Source organism: Agrilus planipennis, unplaced genomic scaffold (assembly GCF_000699045.2).
Source record: "Agrilus planipennis isolate EAB-ADULT unplaced genomic scaffold, Apla_2.0 scaffold141, whole genome shotgun sequence".
In the NCBI taxonomy this organism is placed as follows: domain Eukaryota; kingdom Metazoa; phylum Arthropoda; class Insecta; order Coleoptera; family Buprestidae; genus Agrilus; species Agrilus planipennis.
The window spans coordinates 10,592-28,027 of record NW_020438903.1 but is presented as its reverse complement, the minus strand read 5'-3'; positions in this window follow the sequence as shown (position 1 = coordinate 28,027).

The following is a 17,436-nucleotide window of genomic DNA, read 5'->3' as shown; positions in this document are numbered from 1 at the left end:
AATAATTCGAAGTGGTCTGTATTCTGTCGAAACTGCCAGACGCGGATCGCGATTTCGATCTTTTTGGATCTCATCAGCGCGTCGCAGGCAGCTCCGACAGAACACAGACCAACCTTTACCTGCTGTCTTAACAGCGCGTTTTAGAAAATACTACAAATGGCGTAATATTTTTTGTAATTCCTGTAAACACGCAATGTAGTTCATAGTCTACTAAAAACTATACTCCGATGATAAATAATAAAAAGGAGTCGAATTTATAATAATAATCTTATTTGCCAGTGTAGGCTCAAATAACTTTCTCAGCGACAGCCTGTCATACCGTTATCGATTTTGTGTCATGTTTAAGCGCGTGTACTGTACGTGAATGCATGAATTTTTGCGAGCTGAATGTAGAATGAAACAGTAACTAGAGGAAATTCCTTCGAAATCTCAGACATAATACAGATTTATTGTTAATTAGGGATTATTATTATTATTAAATCAGTGTAGCATATTTAACAATTCGTCTTCATATTCGGATTAAGCTTCATATGCAATTAATACGAACAATATCAAATGGTCGGTTCAAGAACCTCATTTTGAAAACACAACCTAGGAAATTCAAACGACAGCAATCACTTCTGCATGTATACTGTCTCTGTAAGGTCAACGATCTGTCTGTTATAGAAAATTAAGCACCAATGAATTGTTTCGTCGTCGTCTATTTTGCACAAGAACATGGATTTCGCAAAAAAGTCAGAATTATCAGCAAACAAACTCCTCGTCCATTCTATCGAATTTAATGTTACATTTCTGTATGGAATTTTATCGCTTAAAAAAGTACCTACTGCAGTCGAAATATTTATTTCTATTGAAAATAGGCAATGACGAAGTTAATCGCAATGACGTTTTAATGTAACAAAACCAAACGTTAATTTCTATGTTAGATATTAATTTCAAATTAATTGTATTTCGCAATTTATTTAAAAATAAAATGAGGATTACATGAACTTTAGATAAAAAATATAACTTTTATTACTTTCTTCTCAATTGTAATATGCTGTGGAGTATTTAACAATTAAAAAGATCAAAATCCAACTAGGTACATGTCTACGAAAAAGTATAAATGCATTTTGGGCAGAACATTATTAGAGAATTAAAGCAAGGATAATCTTCGTAATAAACAGTGGACAGATAACCAGACACTTAGATGTTTTAATTTATATTGACAAAATAACGCAAAAATATGCTATTATCTTATTTTTAAATTTAATAAAGTTAGTGGTGCAACGTGGACAAAAATTTTTTTTCAGTGTTTAGTTAATCAATAAACTCATTACTGTTATGTTATAACGGTTTCTGAAATCCTGTGGGTTTCACTATTCCTGATTTTTACAAAACTGACTTTCCCTTATTTAAAATATTTAAAGAAAATCTAATTATATTGATATATTTTCTACAAGAACGAAATGACCAGAATATTTACAAGCTCTCTTCAAGTAACTTCATTCGTGGTTTTCTTAGAATTAGAAAATAAAAAATGATGAATGAAATTGAATTAAAATATTGAATCGATATTGTTTTCCGGGCTCAATATCATGGTTCATCGAATTTTGAAGTTCTAAATTGATATCAACACCTGCTAAACCACTATTTATCGTACCTTTAGCAAGGAACTACGAAATTCTATGAATTACGACAAAACAGTATATATCCAAATTTCTTAGAAAACTATTCGAAAAATATTTTGCATTTAAATACTTTTAAAAAACCATTTTGCACATCTCTACCTGTAGACTTTCAATTTAATTGACTTTTTGCGTTAAAGCAGAAGAAAAGTTTGTTAATAAATTAAACCTAAATAAACACTTTTTACAAACAACTAATATTTTATATGGCAAAGATATGAAAAATTACTGATGGTAGGGGCGGCCATATTTAATTAACTCGGGGTGGCATTGAACCTAAACACGCCACTGTTCAATCTTACTCATAAAATTCTTGGCTTCACAAAGCTGAACAGTGTTACGGAAACAGTAATTTCTGATGAAAAAAATGAAAGCTAAGAACAATACTCCTGTTCAATAATTAATGGAGAAACAACCAGACTAAGTAGCAGTCTTGATAAATTAGCGACCAAATCGAAGTTGTCCCGTAAGAGAAAGGAAAATTACATATCGTACACTGAACATACCAACAAAAGCATATCATCATCATAATAAGGTCGTCAGTCCTAAGACTGGTTGGACACGTACCTCCACTCTTTCCTATCCTGAGCAAATCTTCGCATTTCCCTAAAACTAGAACATCCCACACCCTTAACTATTTGCGAACAGTAACTGGATCTAGATCTACCTCTACTCCTCTTAACTCCTGTTATTGCCTCTAATATGTCTCTGACTAGACCTTTATGCCTAAGAAAGTGTCCTACCAACCGATCTCGCCTATTTCTTATTGACTTCCGTAGAGTCCTCTGTTCTCCTATTCTTTCTAATACCTCTTCATTTCTAACCTTCTCTATCTACGGTGTCCTCATCATTAGCCTATAACACCACATTTCGAACGCTTCTAACCTTTTCTTTTCCACCGGGCCCACTGTCCATGTTTCGCACCCGTACAACGCCGCGCTCCAAACATATATCTTTAACAACCTTTTTCGAATTTCTAAATTAACCGTTCGCGAGCAAGTATATAAGAAATAATTAATAATTTAGCAATAGTACACACATTCATCGTTACTTAATGTAAAGTAAGTAAGTTTGATAAATATAGTCTATTTGTATGCCACTATAGATTTTTCGCGATAAGATTTTACTTTTTTTATATTAATTTTTTATTCCTATTAATGAAAATATCCTATTTATTTAGACAGAATGTTCCTGTTTCCTTTGTCGCAACAATATCATTTGTTTGTAATGTAATATTTCATCAATTTCGGAGTACATTGACCTTTTAAGTTATTCAGTTTATCGTAATGCTATCGCTAAGTTTCACCCTACAGCAAAAATCGTTTAAAAGAACACCCTAAAATTAACATATCCAAGCAATTTATCTGTCTGTATGAATGTGAAAATTCCGCTGATTATGTTACGGCTTACTAAAAATAATACAGATTAACTTTTTGTCTTTCAAAAATTAAATTCCGGGGAAATCTTAAAAATGGGTTTGTTTGCCACATCGCATCGCAGTAAAATTAATTTGAAGAGTAAATACATGAAAACAGCTTTCTTTCTTACTATCTTAAATATAAGCCAGGCATTTAAAGTTACTTTTTAATAGAAGTTCAACAACCCACGCCAAACATTGGAATAATAACAGGCATGCATGTAACATAAAAGTCTTAAATTTTCAGAACAAGTAAGAAGTCGTGCATCCTAATTTTAAAACACAACACCTACACAAGTAATGTTTGAATGCATACATAACACTTTTTAAAACAATGTAACAGGATTTTGCAAACAGAGTTAAAAACATTGCTTACATTATTACGATTAAATTTTGTATATTTTTATTAGGACGCGGTACCCTGTGACCTTTCTACGGAACACCAGGGTTCCTCGGAACATCTTTTGGGGACTGGCTGTTTTAGTGCCTGGGATACGACGTTAACCCTCTAATATTTGTCATCCTCTAGAGTCCGCGGTCCTACCGAATAAAAAATATTTTTAAATTCCGTTGGTCTCCGTACCATTTTTGAGTCCCCGACTAAAAAATTTTGGGAAATCTTGCCCTATTATAATATCAGGGAGTATGGCGAAAGGCCCTCTTTAATCTACATTTAGGGAAAGTGGGAATAGATGGGAAGTTCTTGCGAAGAAGCAGATAAAGGTCGATTCTCACTATACATTCGGTTTCCATTCCAAGTTAATAATAGTCACACTTGAACTTAACGTTTCTTTTCCGTATTAGTAGACTATAACGTAGAAGTATATGTAATCCGAGGAAAATTTAATAATTGCCGCTCTTATTCTGGATGAAGAAGAGCATTTGCAAAAGAAAACGGAGACGTCTTTGGGTTTACAATATATGAAAGGAAAGAAATATTGATCAATGGAATTAATTTACTATAAAGCTAATACGTGTGATCTTGTGACTAGTTATTAATCTTATGGCTAATTATGACAGACTTTCGATTAAGTTTCACCCTGTCCCAAACCAATCACAAGACCCGTTCAAAAAATCAACCAATCTAACTTATAGCTAGTGGTTTTTCGCCGAGACGTTTGAAGCCATAGAAACAAACTAATAATTGCTATAAAAACTTTTAGCATGTTGGTCACTTTATAGTTTGTTAGAGTTTTTGAAGGACTTAATAACAAAGAAATAAACGCTAAATAACAAGACAACAACACAACAAAATATTTACAAACTTAACAATGAAAAATGACCGGCGATAAGACTGATGAAATGTAGTAAGCAGTATCAGAAGGTGGGCTAAGAACTGACTAAGTTATGAAAAAGAAGTCATCAGAAAAATTGTGAAGGAGGGGCTGATCGTTGGTGGATGAAACTAGGGTACCAATAGGGTAGTAATAAGATTGGAAAGTTCTGAAGTTAAGGAATACTAAGAAGTAAAATATAGTCCCAAATCACCGAAGGAAATCCATCGTAAAACTGTAATTAGGAAAGGATGCTAACTACAGACAGCATACGATTAGTACACAAAGTGAAACGTTAATACAGACTACAAGAAAGTATAAGTAACAAAAGTTATTGATGTTGATAGAATTGACAGAGAATAATAGAAAGGTAAGACACAAAAGAACTCCTGTAGAAATATTTACATAGACGCCAAGACACACAAAAATATAATACAAAAAAATATTGTTGAATTTTTAACTCTTGGAGCATGTAGCGTAGTCCGCCACATACTAAAAAAGTTGGTGAAAGCGATTACAACAGGAAGTACAGCATTGACCTGCCAAAATCATCACCCATGTATTGACAAGAGAGGTGGGGATTGTAACAATTTTTAGATAAAAATGAATTGATATGGACCGTTTTCATATTCATATTACCCCTGGCAATTCCCTCATGTATCAACCACTAGAATACGTTTCGTTTGAATGGAACGGATAACGTATACAGGCCTGTACAGGTCGGACGAAGGAAGCTGGTGAGAGATCGCTCAAATACTTGCCCATTTATGACTTATTTGGGTAAGTCACTTGGAACCGATACACAAATAAGCTTTCAGTACGCGTAAATTATAGTATTAATACAGACAGGACAGTAGCGTACTAGAAAATCATGTAGAAACATAACTTACCAAAAAGAAAAAATAAACCTATTGCTTCTGTTTTATAGTTAGTTTTCACATTCACTGTCATCATCGGAATCTCTATCACTGTCACGAACATCAACCTTTAGTTCTTCTGTTTGTATGTCTATTACTTACTCACTGATCCCTGCTTTTAAATATTTAATCTACGCCCCTGATAGGAAATACTGAAGAAAGAGGGTTGCAATCGCTATACCTAAAACTGCCTACTTTTGCCACCGCGCATCCACGCCATTTTAAAATTTCCGCCAGCTTCCAGCGTCAGGCCTGTACCTAGACGCCGTACAGTCATGAACAGTATCTTTAGAGCCATTTGTCTATACAACAATTTACGGAATATGTACGGCATAGATATGGAACGGAAATGGAATGTATTGTGAAAATCAACCTTAAGAAGGAGGAATTAAAGATTGAAGAGAAGTGAAAGATTGTCTATAGAATATTTTTACTGTCTCAGCATTTACCTAATTGATCCGAGAAAGCTACAGAAAAGCTCGGAAAAGAGCAGGAGGATTCGGAATCGAATCGGTATCCCTCCGATCATGGTCATGATAAAAACGAAATACGGAAATTGATTTAAAGCTAAATCAGAATTAACATTGAGATAAAGCAAGACTGCTCTTAAAACCAACTCATTACATTCATTAGGAGTATATTGTTGTTTGTAGCTGTACTATCATTACTTAAGTAGAAATTCCATTTTTTTCTACGTTCAGACTTTTTTATAAAGGTCTCGCGGTTCTCTGGAGAGTTTAATAGGAGTACGNAGGAGGATTCGGAATCGAATCGGTATCCCTCCGATCATGGTCATGATAAAAACGAAATACGGAAATTGATTTAAAGCTAAATCAGAATTAACATTGAGATAAAGCAAGACTGCTCTTAAAACCAACTCATTACATTCATTAGGAGTATATTGTTGTTTGTAGCTGTACTATCATTACTTAAGTAGAAATTCCATTTTTTTCTACGTTCAGACTTTTTTATAAAGGTCTCGCGGTTCTCTGGAGAGTTTAATAGGAGTACGTAGACTTGTTAGTGTCATGTGTCACTGGACAGGTTGCGCTGACTGGTGATCACTTTTAACCTTGCGCCAGGATGTCAATTATGTTTGTTGGCATAATAATTCACAAAATATATAGATACTTAATAAAATTCTAATTTATTTATATTTAATAATTTAAAAAATAGTTAAAAAAGAATTTTTGTGTGAAATTTAATAATTAATAATGGATTTTGATACTATGAAGAATTGCAGTACTAACGTGATTAGTGTAGAAATGCCAAATTTCGAGATTTAGGAGTCGATTCAATAAACTCAAGAACTTAATTTACCGATAAAAACATCTTAATTACTTGTAATAACATAAATTTGGAAGACTAATTTTAAAATATATCACAACTCTGGAAGTAGTTATACCAATTGTCTCGAAATCGCGTAGCGCCATGAACTAATACTTATCAAGTAGGAGAAGCCCTGACATAGACAGTGTTCAATAGAAGGTATACAGGGATTCCGAGAGTTAGGGTATATATCCATTTTATTAATTAACTAATTGCTGTTAGTCAAACAACCTAGGCTTCCGCTACAATATTTACTACAAAAGTACAAAACCCTTTCCATTTGCATGCATCTGCATTTAATTTTACTTCCACACCTGAAACATCACTAATGGCTTATAAACTGTTCCAAGTTATTGTACACTTGCAAGTATCTAATCGATGAATTCGGTTGCGAACAGCTTGTGACCCAAACTGACCTTTATGCATATACAGGCTGACGTATTTAGGTTACTACCCGAAAGCAAAAGTTGGCGTATGAATTTCGTGAAAACGAAATCGCCACGTTAAGGGAAAACAGAGACAAATGAACACTCCAATTTTACTTTCGTTAGTAGCGATGCAAGGCACCCTCAACTGTTTGCTATTTCACGAAAACCTTTTCGAGTAACAATCTCTTAAAAATAAAATGTAAATTACTGTCTTCATTCATAGTTATCCAAGCATTTGTATCTGTTTCTGAAGAAAAATTCCCTGGTTTCTCCAAGATTTCAGGAAACAACAAGGTTTTTCTAGACCAATATAAAATGCACTTTTACTGATTTAGTATAACGAAATAGAACAGTACAGGCAAAAAACATCTTTAATTATTATAAATAATTTCATAATCAATCAGAATTTTCTCGCTTTGGTTCTCAAACTAACATTAAAGACGATTAACTAATTTGTATTTCGCAAGAACTTAATTTTCCAATTTTTAAAGCATACACACCTTCCAACAGTTTAAGTTCAGTTACGACAACAAGAATATAATTTTTAGCCATACTATTTCGTTAACACCATATTTAGATAGAAATATACATAAATGAAATGCGAGAAATAATTATTTAGTTGTATAATAATATAAGCGTTTTCTAATTTCTGGTGAATTAGTGGAAATATTTCAATAATACGGAATTTAAACGCCTCTCTCCTTTGAAATAGTTAGTAAAATCTAAAGTCTAACATATTTCCGGCATACGTACACACCTACTTATAAATAATTTGAAAATGAATTTCCCTCTACATTTTGCTTATTCATAAGCTACGCCTTTGTGAAAATATATAATCCTATGTGTAACAAATAGGTCGTAAAAACATATAACGACTTGGTTTGAACAGGTAAGCGGTTTTCTATATTTTCAGCGCACCTAATAGAAATTACTCGTATTTTTCAAATTCAAAATAAACAACTTAAATTCCAAATTTATTCTACTAGTACTAGCCGGATACTCGAACAAAATAAATTCGGTTCTTCTTGGATGTTTTCTCTATCCTAGTTTTCTTTTGTTAAACTTACGTACTTATTCGAAAAACAAACTCATGCATCTACATGTCAATACTATTAGGAATGCAATTTTTCACCGCCAACAAAATTCGTAATCCAAGTTCCACAGTTAGACATATTGTAAAAAACGATTACATATTTAACAAATTCGCTGAGTTAGAGTCTCTATTATGTGATTATTTATTATAAAAATATGAACTTAAAATCATTTTGTATTTTATTTTAATCTATACATCGAAGACACGATCAACATCATTAAAGACAGTACAACTGTAGGGATAGATATAAAGGGGCAAAAGATTAGTATGCTTAAATTTGCAGATGATATAACAGTATTAGCATCTAGCAAGAAGGAGTTAGAGCTTTAAGTAAAATGGAAACGGTATTGACAAAACAGTACTGCATGAAAATAAATACAAGTAAAACAAAAATACTGGTATGCAAGGGAAGGAAAAGTAGGGAAAGAGCAAATATAAAGATAGGAGACGAAAAATTAGAAGAAGTGTCCGATTTTAGTAGTAGGGATATAAAGCAGAGGATAGCGCAGGGTCGAGTGGCCTTCAATCAAAAAAGTCACTTCTATGCTAGCAAAAGGTTAATTTAGAAATTCGAAAAAGGTTATTAAAGGTGTATGTTTAGAGCGCGGCACTGTACGGGTGCGAAACATGGACGGAGGGCGCGGCGGAAAAGAAAAGGTTAGAAGAAATGTGGTGTTACAGGCGAATAATGAGGATATCGTGGATAAAGAAGGTTAGAAATGAAGAGGCATTAGAAAGAGTAAGAATACAGTCAACTAGAAATAGGCGAGATAGGTTAGTAAGACACCTTTTTAGGCATGAAGGGCTAGTCAGAGACATATTAGAGGCAGGAACGGGAGTTAAGAGGGGTAGAGGTAGACCTAGATTAGATTACTGTTCGCAAATACTTAAGGATTTGGGTTGTTCTAGTTTTAGGGATATGCGAAGATTAACTCAGGACAGGAAAGAGTGGAGGTACGATTTAAAATAATTATAATAAGCATAAGTATTGTCATTCGCCATTTTGGGTCTTGATCATAGTTAGTAATTCTTGATTGAAACAAACAGAGATAAGTGTAATTCAGACTTTTATTTCAATTGGAATGGAAGCACTTCTAAATCCCACTGAACTGACTCCACGAAAAGTATCTACATCACCTTTTGCATTTGCCAATGTATCAATAATGTTCTGTTATATACACACGCGTCATAAAAACAATAGAGTCCGCAATCTCTCGTTTTGTTTCTCACTCAACTCGAGATCTTAATTAACGAAGTCAATAACATCCGAAATTCCTTTATGGCCGCCTCGGATGACAGCTATTTATCGTAATCTATTTTAAATTGAAATCTGTATGGTGCGGGTCCGCACGGTTAATGACGTATCGAAGTTCCGAATTGTACGTTGTGCACTTTTAACTAACTCTTTTGGCGATCTTAATGAAAGAGCGCGGGCATTATTCTGTCAGTTATCGTTTCATCGCATCGGCTTCGTTTCCTTTTTTTTTTTTTCGCTTTGCGGTTGACTGTTTTCGATGGAACAGTAAATAAATACCTTCTCGTTCGTTCTCAGTTCGTTCAACTTTTGGAGGAGAATCCTAACTGAATATCATCATCGCAGTGATGGAGCAAAGCCTGCCTGAGTCTGAACACCTCGAAATGGCTATGACCGTTCAGCTGATAATGATGATGATGATGATGTGACCTACGTGATTTGCAAAAATATTCGCGATATTACACCATCTTGCTTGCTTTAAGCAACTAATCAAAACAACCGAAAAAATGAAATGTGAATGGGATATAACACAATAATGATTTTAATAACAGATTAAAACCAATAAGTTTGGAATCGCATTTATCTGGCATGAATTGGTTCATTATTAAAATAGTAGACCAAATAAAAACCATAATGACTGGTAATGAGATCTCATCGTGTATGTAACAGACATTTAAATGTTTGAATTAAGTCAAATGTTTATATTGAAATAATAAGATAATGCTTCAGTTTCGTCTACAGCACTACTATTGTGGTATTACAGGACGTTTAGAAAAATATTCTCGTCCGTTATAGTAAACCGACGATGTTAGCGGTGAGGACGCGATGTGGACAAGTGGATGTAGTAAACCGATGAACACAGAAAAAATGTCGCGTAGAAAGATTAAAAAATTAATACCTCCTGAGAACTGTACGATTAGATTTCATTTAGTGAATACATCAGCAAGAAGAAATAGAAAATGGGGAGTCATTCCTTCTAATGTAGATCGGAACACAAATAATGAATTTATACGTTCAGTAGGAATATAAAGCAAAGGATAGAGCACAGGGTCGTCGTGTCGCCTTTAATAAAAAGAAGTCACTTCTATGCTCGCGAACGGTTAATTTAGAAATTCGAAAAAGGTTGTTAAAGGTGTACGTTTGGAGCGCGGCGTTGCACAGGTGCGAAACATGGACAGTGGGCGCAGCGGAAAAGAAAAGGTTAGAAGCCTTCGAAATGTGGTGTTATAGGCGAATGATGAGGATAACAGGTTAGAAATGAAGAGGTATTAGAAAGAATAGGAGAACAGAGGACTCTATGGAAGTCAATAAGAAATAGGCGAGATCGGTTGGTAGGACACTTTCTTAGGCATAAAGGTCTAGTCAGAGACATATTAGAGGCAATAACAGGAGTTAAGAGGAGTAGAGGTAGATCTAGATCCAGTTACTGTTCGCAAATAGTTAAAGGTGTGGGCTGTTCTAGTTTTAGGGAAATGCGAAGTTTAGCTCAGGATAGGAAAGAGTGGAGGTACGTGTCCAACCAGTCTTAGGACTGACGACCCTATGATGATGATGATGATACGTTCCTATAATAAGCTGATATGTTTCAGCAGTATTTCCAAATGTTTATAACTCAACAACTATGATTCCGATGAAAATTGAAGCATCACTGTGAGAATTTCGGTAGGCTCCTTTCAAATGACACCTAACTCGACTACAATTAAGATGACAGCTAGCCGTCGTGGCTTCATCCGCAAAAGATTATTGTATCCCAACCATGAATTTCCTCTCTCGGTAATTGGAAAGATAACGCGTCGATTCGAGTCATCATATCAGTGATTTGAATGTGTGGTGACCAAAAAGAGAAGAAAAAAAAGAAGAAGAAGAAGAAATGATTTTAGGGAGATTTTGTTTCTCTCGGCACTGCTGTTATACATACATAGCTTTTTTCGCTGCTGTCCTTTCTACTCTACTATATAAGAAAACTTTCGGGTGTTTCATTCCCACCAGCTATTGTGGGAGGGCAATCCCTCCAGACTACGTCAGAGGGTTAGGCAGAAGGCCTTTTTCAGTCTCCTTTTAGAAATCGTGGAAATGAGTAAGTGGTGGTTGGGGGTGACAAGGACGAAATGAAGACAGAAGAAAGAAAAAGATTACATGTGAAAAATTTCGACCAGGGCAGACGGGGGCTCGGATGCTAAGCACTAAGCAATGGTCTAAACCTCTAGATCAGATCAACTGTCGACAATTGGCGAATTGCGATCCAGGTCCTGACAGCGAAAAGTCAAAAACTAGGATCGCCAACAATTTTTTGAAAGTAAATTATTCAAATAAGTTATTATTAGATTTAAATTTAAAAGTTAGAGAATAAATTAAACAGAGGAGGGGGAAACAGAAATGTTAATTGTTAATTTGTAGTTTTAAGAGAATTTTTTGTTAATAAGTAAGGTAAAACAAATGTAAAACGAGCATCTTTGCACAAATCTGTAAGGTATGCAAAGAAAAATAAAATATAACTGTAGTATTTATAACAATATTAAGACATGTATAGAAGCTATTTTGATTGTACTTCAAAAATCGATCTAATAATATCTATACAATTTCCCTCACCGTCACGCTATATTTATCAAGTAATTTCAGCTATAAGGTAATTTATATGCAAAACAAGAATATCTTTGAACTATTTGAATGAAGATATTTTTAGTGTTTCTTTATGGTAGTTCATTAATTTAAGCTTGACATGACATAATGTTGAGAAATCTGCATTTAGATTACCGAATTCTTAGCATAGTTTTCAGATAATAATTAATTGTGAAAAAAAAACTGATTTCTGAACAACGGATACATTTATTTTTCTGATATTTAGACAAACGTTAAATTTTCGACCGATGCAGCTATTAATAAAAGAGCCCGACACTGTGTCACTTAGAAAATTACGCATATGTAGATTTGTAATTGTTTCCTTTGGAAGAACTTTTAATTTTTTGTTACTGGAATACTCTACTTACGAAAATATTAAGACGCACTAAATTTTCAATTTAATTTCAAAGTATTGTAACATTTTATATTACACAAAGTATAACTTTTACACTTTCTGTTTGGAATTTCCTGAAAATTAAACTGACTTGAGTGAGTTTTCTTTATTGCACAAAATTATAATAATTTCCATAAAGTTAAATGTTAACATAATAAGAAATAGTCATTGTTACCGAGCTCCAGGCGGACCTTGAGTCATCCATAAACAATAAACATTACTAACAGGAGAAACGGTGGAGCCAGGGTTCGATAAGGTGGGAAGAAAATTTGGGAATTAGAATAGAACGATGTGTGTGTATGTCACACAATCTTGATGTACCATTCAGAGGGTTAAGTTCTTAATGTAATTTCATTTAACCAACCTGACCAGCCTTTCATTTCAACAACGAAAGCCGAAATCAGTAGTAAAGAGTGAAGTCAAATATCAGGTGCGGGGTTCTCATCTAAAGAGTGGCTGTGTGAACTACAACATAAATAATACCCTGTTTGTACATCAAGATATCGTCGGAAAACAATCCTGTGGCTGTGGAAAATAGTGAGAAGCAATTTTCTGCAAAGGGTTTTGATTCGGAGGAATATCGGTTCCACATGGATCAGCACCACGAGAGTCCCGAGGGACATCGAGGTGGTGTCCAAATCGGGGCTGTTGAGTACCGAGAGGATGACCTACAGGAAACGAGTCATGAAAATTCGCGGAACCTTCCATGATGGACACAATAAATGCATTATTGCAGGAAAATACAATAATTCTGAGAATGCTTCAACAGCAGCAGCGGGCACAACCAAGTGCACAAGGTGATAGTGCATCGTGTTATAAGGTGATACCAGACTTTTCGAAAAAATATCGATACGTTTTACGGCGAACAAGGTACTTTTGAAACGAAACAAAGGTTGCAACAAATTGAAAGTGCCGCAGTGCTTCATTCCTGACCAAGTGAGTTTGCTTTGGAATCGGCAAGGAGTCATTTAAGAGGAACAGCGAAATTTTGGTAGAAGACTACAGCTACAGAAATAACTGATTGGAATAGTTTCAGGCAAGCTCTTTAACAAGACATTCGTATTGAAATATAATAAAACTTACATGTGGAAAAGAATACAGAAAAGGGCGCAATTAAAAAGCTAAAACTTGAGCTATTATTTCCATGAAAAGGTGCATTTAAGCAAGGAGTTGAAACTAGACTTTGCAGGAACAAAAGAACAAGTGGCCATTGGATTGTGGTCCAGGAAATAAAGTAACACGAGAAGAGTTCTGGAACGTTCGATGACCGACGGTGGAACCTGGGTTCGCTAAGGGAGGAAGAAAATTTGGGAATAGAACGGTGTGTGCGTGTCACACACTTTTGATGTACCATTCGGAAGGTCAAGTTCTTAATATAGTTTTTTTTAACCAACTTAACCAACGGAAATCATTAACAAAGAGTGAAGTTAAATATCAAACAATAATCACCCTACAATTAACAGAGAAAGATAAACAGTTAACACAAGTAAAACAATTTCAATAACGACATCATGCAAAGTCCGCCTTCAATAGTCTTTCAAACAATTGCTAAAAAATTCTGTAAAAACGGCAACAAACTCGTATATAACGTCAATACCTTCAAATGGTCGTTATTTTGTCAGAGTACTTTTGATGGTAAAATCATACGCAAAACTTCCGATAACAACAGCACCTCTTGGTTATTATACATCAAAATATCGGCGGTCCTCAGGATGACGCTATAACCGAGTTCTACTGTAATTGGGAATTTCCTTGATCAAGTGAACACTGTTTTTTCTTTTCCTTATCCGTCACTTCAACTATCCAGTCCACCTTTGTTTTGTTTTACTTTTCAATTGTTAGTTTTGTAATAAAAGCGTGTTGCTGAAGAACAATGAACAATAGACCCCTCCTCCTTTATCTCGTATACATTTTCTCCCTAAACGCTTCATCAATTTACTAGACAAACGTTGTCGATGATAGGAGGTACATAATTTACCACGTACGAGGGTGGATTGATAAGTTTCCGGCCTGACCAAGAAAAACAAGGTTTTTAAAAATTTTTTTTTTTTATTTCTCAACATAATCTCCTCCAAGGCTGATACATTTCTCATAGCGGTGTTCCAGTCTATTAATGCCATCTCTATAGACTGATTCGTCAAGCTCCTCAAAATAACCATTTACAGCTTCGATTACTTCTTCATTGTCCGCAAATCTCTTACCGCCAAGCCATTTTTTGAGATTAGGGAACAGAAAATAGTCACTCGGGGCTAGGTCTGGAGAGTAAGGAGGGTGCGGCATCAATTCAAACTTTAGATCGTTGATTTTAGCCGTCGCAACGATTGACGTGTGCGCTGGTGCGTTATCGTGATGAAACAAGATTTTTTTCTTCGCCAGATGAGGTCGTTTAATTTTCACCTCGTGGCTCAAACGTTGCAATAAGTCTGCGTAGTATTGACCAGTGATAGTATTACCCTTTGCAAGGTAATCAATGTATATAATACCTCTTGCATCCCAAAAAACAGTAGCCATAACCTTGTTCGCCGAAAAAATTGTTTTTGCCTTCTTTGGAGTTGGTTCCCCTGGTCCAATCCACTGTTTAGACTGTTCTTTGGTTTCAGGAGTGTAGTGGTGGACCCACGTTTCGTCAACGGTTACGAATCGACGCAAAAATTCGCTTGGATTACGCTTATACAATGACAAATTTGCGGTAGAAATGTTTTTTCGAATCAATTTTTGGTCGACTGTTAGCAAACGCGGCACCCATCTTGCACAGAGCTTTTCCATATGCAAATGTTGGTGCAAAATATGTTGCACACGTTCATATGACATCTTACAGGTCTCAGCTATCTCACGCACTTTCAATCTGCGGTCTCCCAGCACTATTTGATGAATTTTTTCGATCATATCTGGAGTTGTGACCTCAACGGGGCGTCCTGAGCGAGGCCCATCAGAGGTGCTCACACGACCCTTTTTAAACTCGGAAACCCACTGCTTAACGGTTGAATATGACGGGGAGGATGTCCCCAGTGTTGAGTCCATCTCTTTTTTAATTTCCTTCGGCGTTAACCCCTTCAAATAAAAGTATTTGATGACAGCACGATTTTCCTGCTTTTCCATTTTTACGAAAACCACAGAGGCGTCTTGTTCAGCGTGCTGTCAAACCTACACTAGCAAGGAGATCGGGCTGAAACTATAGCTACAAGCTATCCAAGGATGGTACTATAGAATGTCACCTCAAGGTAGGCCTAGTGGCGTCATCTCTTGGTTAGGCCGGAAACTTATCAATCCACCCTCGTATAAAGAAGGAGAAATTCCACTTACAACGGCTGCAAACAATCTCGATGCACTTCTTTTCGCCAATAGTTGGTGTTAAGTTTCGATTGTTTCGGAAATAATCGGCGTGCGAAGTAAAGTGCCGCGCCGCCTTTTGCTACCGCTAGTTCTGCTTGCCCATTTGCCGTGGGTCTCCTAAAAATATCGAATTGCAAGGAAGTTTTCGTGGCTCGGGTTCAAAGACCTGCGAATCCAACAGTTTTTATGTAACACGTTCTATTCAGCACCGTTCTCCCACGCTAGGCACTTCTTCATCATCACATTGTCCATCCACCTTTGTGTCGTCTCTTCTTATTTGATCAAAAAGGTTCTCTTTTAATACGTCTTCTGTACAATAGATACCTCTATTAAATAATACACCTACATATTTAAATTTATGAATACTCAAAGGCAATAATAAAATGGTTTGCCAAATGGCAACTTACAAACGTCGCTTAGGGTAGTTAATGCAATTGCAACGATTAACGAATGCGCTCTTTAGTAAACTGAAATTAAAAATTAAAACCTGAGTACGTTAAAAACAAACTAAAAGGATGAAAACAGGATGACGCAAGAACATATTTGAATGTATGTATTATGTAAATCCTTTCTCTTACTTACTAAACCAGTAATTGTTATTGTTTGTCGTGAGTCTGCCAATTGAAAGATAACGGAGAGAGACGTTGAATCGGTAAAAACTTATCTAATCAAATATGACAATTAACTGCAGTCGGAGGCATTGAATTCATGTTTCACTTGATGCTTCTCCTAATACATGTGTGCCTCCAACTGCAATTATTTGTTATATTGTAATTATTGGATCAATTTTTACAGATTCCACGACATCACCTATAAGCATTTAATTGACAAACTTAAGAGGGATGATAAAAAGTAATACTTTAATTTAAGGAAAAAGTATCCTATTACTAAATTCATGCGTCATCTTGATTCTATCGTTTTAGTTCCTTTTTACACAATCGGGTTTTTTAATTTTTTTTAATTTAAATTTTTATTAACGACTATTCATTTTGTATTAGTTGTCACTATATTGTTAGTTCCTACCCATAGATACTGTTTGGATGAGGTCTTTTGATATCTACGTCTCTATGTAAGAAATACGTAGAGATTCTACCTGTCTAGTCTAATATATATTCAGTAATATACCACTCAAAATGACACGAAATTACTTATTCGTCTCTACCGTCATTCTCTATTTCATAGCCGCAATTTGGTTTTATAAAAGCAATCATCGCATGGTTTACACCATATAAAAATGGTGGGTCAATAATGGTTTCGTAGCAAAAACAAATTGCAAACCGCTGATATAAACAACCCCATTCGGGTAAAAGTCGGGTAAAACTACCCTGGTCACTGCACTGCGCCTTGTCTAATGTAATTTTCACCACCATTTGTTTACGTCGTTACGATTAATGACGCCATATAATTTTTTTATTGGTGATGAATGGGTCCTTTTGAGATATAAGGGTCTTTTGGATGTTTTTGGTGGAGAACCATAAGTAAATCCATGCAGTTTTTATCTCAAGTGTCATTGTTATTGACAAAATAAAGAACTACTATCGATATATTTCCCTAAAGCTAGAACAACCCATATCCTTAACTATTTGCAAACAGTAATCTAATCTAGGTCTACCTCTACCCCTCCTAACTCCTGTTTCTGCCTCTAATATGTCTCTGACTAGACCTTCATGCCTGAGAAGGTGTCCTACCAACCTATCTCGCCTATTTTTT